General features: G+C 39.2%; 1 pseudogene; it reads left to right on the forward strand.

Annotated features, from left to right (window-relative positions):
* Positions 1 to 1,009: 1,009 nt before the first annotated feature.
* On the forward strand, positions 1,010 to 5,741 carry LOC149186705 (nibrin homolog; annotated as a pseudogene).
* The last annotated feature ends 2,372 nt before the right edge of the window (positions 5,742 to 8,113 follow it).

Here is an 8,113-nt window from a genome sequence, read left to right on the forward strand (position 1 = left end):
CCCTAACCCCTCCTTCGCACATGTTTTCAACAATGTTTATACTAATCAAGCACATTGAGATTTCCGTGCAAAGATTGATAAACTTCCACCTAAATGCCCATGCTCCATTTGTCTTGAATCATATCCTGGAATATATATCCGCAATTCCAACCACATGTATTGTTGCTCCAGATGTGTCTCTGAAACAAAGGGTCATCGCTTCTCATTATCAAACAACATGGACCCTGGTCCTCAACCAACTATCCTTACATCTCTTTCACAAATAGAAGAAATGCTCATTGCTAGGGTTAACCCTATACTGCAAGTAACACATGCACGTGGTGGCCAATATAAATATAGTGGCCACACAATTTGTTTTCCTCAAGACATTACAAAAATCGCAAACATGTTGCCACGACATGTTGAACACTTGGACATCCTAATTGTCACGCGTCATAGTAATGACCATAAGGCTTATGATTTCATTGTCAGTAGACATCGCATTCTCGCTGCATTAGAATACAAATTGGCAAATGACCCATACTATAAGAATGTTCGTATTGATACCAATGCACTGGCATCCTTACCAGCAATCCCCACCGATGTCTCCTCCTCCCTTCACCATTCCAATACTACAGAAACCACTGTCCACCTTTCACTTGAACCACTAGATGAGCTCACCGAAGATTCTACAGACCCATCTGTAAATCAAACATCATCATTCGTACCCATCATACCTTATACAAATGCAGAAATCCAAGAAATCTACCATTATTTACATGCTTACAACCACCAATCTGATACTACAATTGAGTGGCCAACAATTGGTTTATCGCCAGTAAATGAATACAACACAGAAGGTCTACTCTCTATGGCTTTCCCCACCCTTTTCCCGACAGGAGCTACAATGCCAAATCAGCCAAGAATGAAAGCAGTGCAGTTACATGAATATGCACTTCATCTCATACGTTACTATGATAACGGATTTGGAAAGCACCCACGCTTTCGTTATTACATATATAATCTCATGATGCGACATCGCAGTCAAGCAAAAACATCGATTTTTGTGAAAAAGAACATCACAGATAACTTCCCAATATCTATTCAAGATCTGAACATCCAATTAGAACAATTTCCAGAAGAGCAATTGGCAGAGCAAGTCATGCGATTCGGTAGCTCTTTACATGGAACAAGATCATTTTGGCACAAAGCTAAAAATGAACTAACGTACATGATATCTCAACTCGGTTGCCCGACGTTCTTCTTCACATTAAGTGCAGCTAATACAAAATGGCCTAATCTTCATGCAATCATGCTCGGATTTCTTCCTTCTGATATTGCAAAACAACAAAAGTGGAGAAATGATAACATTATCTCTAACCCACATTTAACATCACTATATATGCACCATAGATTCACAGCATTTCGTGAGATTATCTTAAAGAAACACTTGAATACAAAAGATTACTGGTACAGGTATGCATTCTACCGCATTTTTTTCTAAAAACTAGAAACAACATTCCTCACCTATTGCAAAATTATCTTACAAAAACGCATACTTGATAGGTATGAATGGCAACATAGGGGATCTGCGCACATCCATGGTTTCCTTTGGATAGAAAATGCACCTGATATGGAATACCTCAACTGGGAAGACACAGAAGCAGTTGATATTACAAGGCAAGTCTTCGACAAATATATTTCCGCTTGGAACCCTCGTACTCCTTCGACTTCAAACCAACCAATTTCTTGCACAAATCTCGAAGACCCTTGTCTATTGTCCACACCGCAAATATTCAGAACCAATCCTTTTAGTGACTATGAATAGCTCATCAATTGTGTTGAACGTCACACAAAATGCTAAGAAAGCACATGCCTAAGAAAAAATGGATCCTCACTCCAATGTCGTTGTAAAGCACCATGGGAATTACATCCAAAATTGGCCTTATTCATTGATTCCAATGGCCAAAAAACATACACCACTGCTCGCAACAACGATTGACTCAATAGCCATAACCCTACCATCCTATCTATTTGGCGTGCAAATGTTGACTGCCAACCAGTACTCTCCATACACGCTGTACAAAAATATATTGCCAAATATGCATCCAAAGCAGAAAAAAAAATCTGAAAGCTTCCACCACATGCTATGTAGAATTGTCCTAGCTTCACCCATTGTTGACCCAGCAACATCCGCATTTCGAAAATTTCTTGCAGAAACCCTTGTTGATCGTGACATTTTAGCACAAGAAACCTGCCATATGCTGCAAAAATTACCATTAACATTATGTAGTTGACCATTCATTTCTTTAAATGTAAACCAAAAAATTCTTATGCACCTTCCACAAACGAACACCACCTCCACTACATCCCCACACATCATAGATACATATATCCAGTGCCCTTCTACCCTAGAATCCACATCACTAATAGAATTGGCAAGATCCTGGTCATATGATCCTCATCGCAAAACAAACAAATGGAAACAAAGACCTACAAAAGCAATTGTTTGGGTCATACCACATTACTCCTCCATACCATCCACAACAGAACCTTGCTACGTTGACTTTTGCAGGGTTGAACTTATGCTATACAAACCTTTTTGCCATATCGTACAAGATATAGGAGATTCTGCTGCAGAATTCATCGCAAATTGGCAAACATTTCGTCCATTCTACAAACCTTGGCATCAACACCGCACACTATCCGATATTGAATTTGTCACAAATGATACCTCAACCATTCATGAAACCAATCCTCCAGACGCCATGGAAATAAATGAATGGGAATTACTTTCCCAATTACACCCTACAAATGAGCTTTTCATAAATGACCTTGACATGCTTGGTCTTCGTGGCTTTGATGACACCCATAACTGGAATCATACCACTATCCCATTGGATCTACAAAATAATGCCATACAATTCATTGAGAATAGCCGCTCCATCCACTGCATTCTTCAAACACATCAACATATCCTGGCGACCCTTACTACATTATCTCCAATGCAAAGAAAAGCTCTAAATATTATTTCTAATAATTTTGCTAGGAAGGGTTATTTACCCCCTCTCAGAATGATAATACAAGGCACTACCAGTACAGGAAAATCCTTCCTTATTAATTGCATCAAAGATATGCTCATAAGCCTTGCAAGCCCAGAACCTTCACCGATCATGTTCCTCGCCCCTACAGGGGTTGCTACCTTCAACATACAAGCATCGACAATCCATTCCACTCTGCACCTTCCTATAAAGGATCTTATGCCCTTACAAGGTGTTAGACTCCGTCTTGTCAGCCCGCTGCAGTCAAATTCTCCAAAGTTCATTCCTTGTTATGCGCAGTCACTGATGTTACTGTGGTCCAAAAAAGAGTCATTTTACTTCTTGAGTCCAGGGTTTTGTCTCCAGAAATGTGAAATAATGCTTGCAGGCCAGAGGGAGGTTCAATAAGTCTCTTACTTCAAGAGTTTATCATCAGTAATGCTCGAAAATGATCCTTCTCCAAAACTCTGTTTTGGATAAGAAATTGACAAATTTGTTTTTGTAATAAATTTGCATTTTAAAGCCCTCCATCATGGAGTACTTCGAAATACAGGCCCTGGTCATCTTGCTAGGTTCAATAGCCCCATCAGTCTATGTAAACAGGAGGACTTATCATAAGTATTGAAAGTTCCATAAATAAGATGGCATATTCTTGATTCTGCTGAAGCTGGAGATCTACAGGATAATGCAGCAGCCATGTCAGATGTTGGAAGGACAAAACTAAGAATAACTCCACCGATTAGAATATAGTGTTTCCTTTATATGAAGTCAGAGAATGTACCATGTGGCTTATTCAACGGAGGATGACATAGCTACTATATGTTGCTTGGAGAAAACTTGAAGAGCAAATACCTCTGGAGATAAATAAACTTGGAATATCTAAAGGATTTCCATAGAAAGAAACTTCACTTTTAGAGGGAAAGATTTGTTTCAAAATCTTGCACTTTGAAGGTATTAGAAGCCCCTGGCGTAGCATTGTGAAACATCATCTTTTCTAGGGTACTATCGGTCTTTTAAACATGATTCGAAAACACATATAGAAAAAGCTTTGAGCGCAACATACAGAGTCTTAAGGCGGGGTGGAAGATTTTTGTGTCTTGAGTTGAGCCATGTCAACATCCCTGGTTTCCAAGAATTATTTGAGTTTTACTCATTTTCAGTCATTCCATCTATTGGAGAAATTGTTGATGGGGATCGTGTGTCTTACCAATATTTAGTGGAGAGCGTACGCAAGTTTCCATCTCAGGAAAAGTTCGCTGAAATGATTAAGGAAGCAGGCTTTGAGAAAGTTGAATATGAGACCTTTCAGGCGGAGTAGTCGCAATTCATGCTGGATTCAAATTATAATTCACATATATAAGATTTTGACATTGCTTTTGTAGAGCAATTACCTTAAATGGTATGTGAAAATCGAAAGCTAGCAAACTCTGCCTGTGTGGGGCATTGTTTAGAAAAATCTGTCTAAGCTGATTTTGGCCATTACAGTGTTTGATGGGTCTATTGTTTTAATTACTATTTGATATCTCAAGGAACATACAAAGTTGGTCGGAAAGATTGTGCAGTGGCAATTCAAACTGATAAAACTATCTCAAGTGTGCATGCGGAGATCATAGTCGAGGCAGCCTCTTCTTAGAAGGCCTTGCAGTGCTTTTCAAGCGTCCCTTCACCAGAAATTCACCTGAAGGATCTTTCAAGGTTTGGCACATTTGTCAACAAGGAAATTTTCTCAAAGCCCATGTTTTCTTTAGCAAATAAGCAGACAATCCTAAGTAACGGGGACTTGATAACGTTTGGAACAAATAATTCAACTTTCAGGTTGAACTTCGTTCCATTCTTATTCTGTATACCAGCTCTATAAAAATTGAACCGGAAACATGGTTTATGTACCATTGTGTCATCAATGGGAGCCTACGCAACAGAGAAATGGATGTTAGAGTGTACACATCTTATTGTTGAAGATTCTTCTCCTATAACAAATGATGTGATGGAAGCTATTCAAGCCATGGTGGGGCAAACATCTTTACCTTCAGAGATTCCGAACTGCTTGAGCTTTCCTCCTTCCATGGCACTAAAATGTGGGCGAGTTTCTGTACAAGTCAAGATTGCAGATCCAAAACATCGAGAAGCATGCTTATGTGGAACCACATTTGTTGTTGGGCCATTTCATTTGTACCATTACAAGGAGAAATCGCATCTTCTGCTGGAAGTTGCTGGGGCTACTGTTATTCGAATTTCCAAAAGGTTTTCAAGTACACAAGCAGGTGTATCAAGATAATGTGAAGTTTTGATAGTTCCAGCAGAGGGCACAAAAGAGAACTTAGGACTTGACTCTAATGGATTCAGTTACATTAAGGAAATCGCTAGATTGAGTGAAGATAAAGTAGTTGAAGCGATTGTAGCTAGAGACTATAGTGCATTTACCTTCGAAACGACCTTGTGCCCTTCATCATCTTCAACTAAAGAAACAGAAATGTGGCTGATTCTGAAAATGAAGAGGAGGTTACCACAAGACATCAACATTATAAGGTCATAGATAGCAACAAGACAAGCTTGAGTGGTAATTGTGTGCAGTTGCCGCCAATTTGTAAGGAAAGACAAATTGTTTCAAATATAACTAAAATAAAAAGATTTAAGCATGAGGTCAATTCTATGCGGGAAAAGAACTTGTTTTATAAATCCAGCGCAGTAACGCCAGCGTTTCAAAAAGGTAAACGACACTGAGGAGGTGCGCTACCCATATAAGGGGCACTACGCATATAACGCCCACAGCCCGTGTTAAATATCAAGTGTGCTATGTACTTGCTGCGCACTAGGCGTTGGGTAGGCACGCTACCCATACAGTCTCAGAACCAAAGAAATTTCTCATATTCACCCAGATTCGTGCCAAATTACTGCATCTGCCTGCAAACTGAAAGGATATTGCGAATATCGACGATGATATGGATAATGTGGAAATGCTTAACTATGATGATTTGGACTGCGTTTTAAAGCTGGTCTAGTGTGTAGACATTGGCATGACTGTTCATGAAGACTTCTGGAGATGTTTGAATTTTGAGAATTGTCGAATTATTTTAGAGCAAGTGGCTAAACGGTGTCGTAGGTATATAAAGGTTGTAGAACTACATTTTTCAGGTTCTCTTTTGGATGTTCCTGTCCGTGAAGCATTACGTACTCTTAGGAGTCTTGAGGTGTTAACTATAGATTGGGGAAACTTTAAAGTAATGCATTTGCAAAGGATGAAACTTAGAAGGTGAATGTACGTCTTCAGGGTTGTGATCTGGAACAATGGGTACCTATGTGGTAGCATGGAAACGTGCCTTCAGCAGAGACACATGTCGTGACATTTTGGGAGGGTGGTATAACGGTAATGGAAGTGAATAGACAGTCAAACCCAAATTAAATGCAGAATACCAACCATAAGCAGAGAAATAGGGTCGATTTGCCTATTTTTTACCTCAGTTGCATTTCAGATGGTCTACGCTCTAGATTTTGCCTATTCATTTGTCATCGAATAGATTTCATATTATATGGTGTTTCCTTTTAGAACAAATGACTGGCTTTCCAGCCTTGTTTGTTAAATTATAATTAAACCATTCCTTATTTAGGTCAATTTGTTATCCCACCTCTAGGCTTATATGTTTTATTAAAAAATCACTTGTAAAGGGTGGGGGGGAGAATTCTGGCAGAGGTGTGAGGAGAAATACAGAGTTTTATTGTACAGTTGACAGAGATTTAATTGAAAGTTTGCAGCTCTGTTTCATAAGATCCCTGTGGTAACAACTTAGCATTATGTTTTTCTCTGTTTTCATATGTTTCTTGTTATGTTTATTCTTTCATTCATAATCATTGCATGTTGAATACTTTTAAGTGTGAATTTCAGAATTCAGCTTGCTGCTCTGCCTTGGGAAAGTATTCAAGTTCTATGTTTTCCTCCGTTTGAAAAGGATTCATGAATTCATGCCCTTTTCAGCATTCTCAAACATTCTTCACATTCCATATAAATTCAAATTGAATGTTTAAGCTTTTGCCTATCTTTCCTTATGTAATAATCTGCATCGTTCATTTAATTTCCCTGCTCACGCTGTTCTTGATCCCAAGCTGCCCAGAAAACCCCATCATTCATTAAAACCCCTTTTCCTATCAATTTACTAGCCTAAAATCAGTATCTAATATAGGTCATCTCAGCCCCTTTGAAGACCTTCTTGCCGAGATTGACTGGAGAGAGCCCTCTGAGCTTGGTTTGATGTTGCCTTGAGTTTTTCCTTCCTCATCCTGAGGCAGATTTGAGCGCTAACACAAGGTAATGCTCTTGCAAAATTCCAAGAAGAACTCAGGCATATAAGATACATACTAATCGATGAAATGAGCTTCATTGGGCCAAAGCTTCTCAGCCATATTGATGAACCTCTTCGAGAGGCATTTCCCAGCCAAAGAAACACTCCTTTCGATGGATATTCCATTATATTGGTTGGTGATCTCAGTTAGCTACCACCTGTCAAAGACATACCTCTATATGTAGGGACGATCCATGGAAGCGCATTATGGAACACCTTCAACACAGTCATCACATTAGACACAATATTTCGTCAACAAGGCGACAACATTGCACAGGTTACTTTCAGGAACATTCTCCAGAACATTAGAGATGCAAATCCAACAATCAACGACTACAACGTACTCATGTCACGCACAGATTCCTTTTTATCAGAAGAAGAAATATGTTCATTCCATGATTCCATGCATCTATTTCCAACAAATGCTCAAACAATGGTCCATAATAAGCAAATGATGAAATCTCTAAACACTCCTATCGCAAGATCCATTGCTGAAGATGACAACACATATTCCAGCATTTCCTCAGAAGACGAGCAACTTGAGCGAATTGTATTACTATGCAATGGTGAAAAAGTTATGTTGACTTCCAACCTTTGGGTTTCAGCCGGACTTGTTAATGGTTCCCTCGGAGAAATTGTGACCATCTTTTACAAAGAATCAACTGCACCACCACAAATTCCAACATTTGTTGTCGTAGATTTTCCCAAATACATTGGGCCTCCTTGGGATGAGAGAAACCCCACTCACTTGCCTATTCC

Source organism: Pinus tabuliformis, chromosome 3_1 (genome assembly GCF_031772625.1).
Source record: "Pinus tabuliformis cultivar Carrire ecotype Pingquan chromosome 3_1, CPIR1, whole genome shotgun sequence".
In the NCBI taxonomy this organism is placed as follows: domain Eukaryota; kingdom Viridiplantae; phylum Streptophyta; class Pinopsida; order Pinales; family Pinaceae; genus Pinus; species Pinus tabuliformis.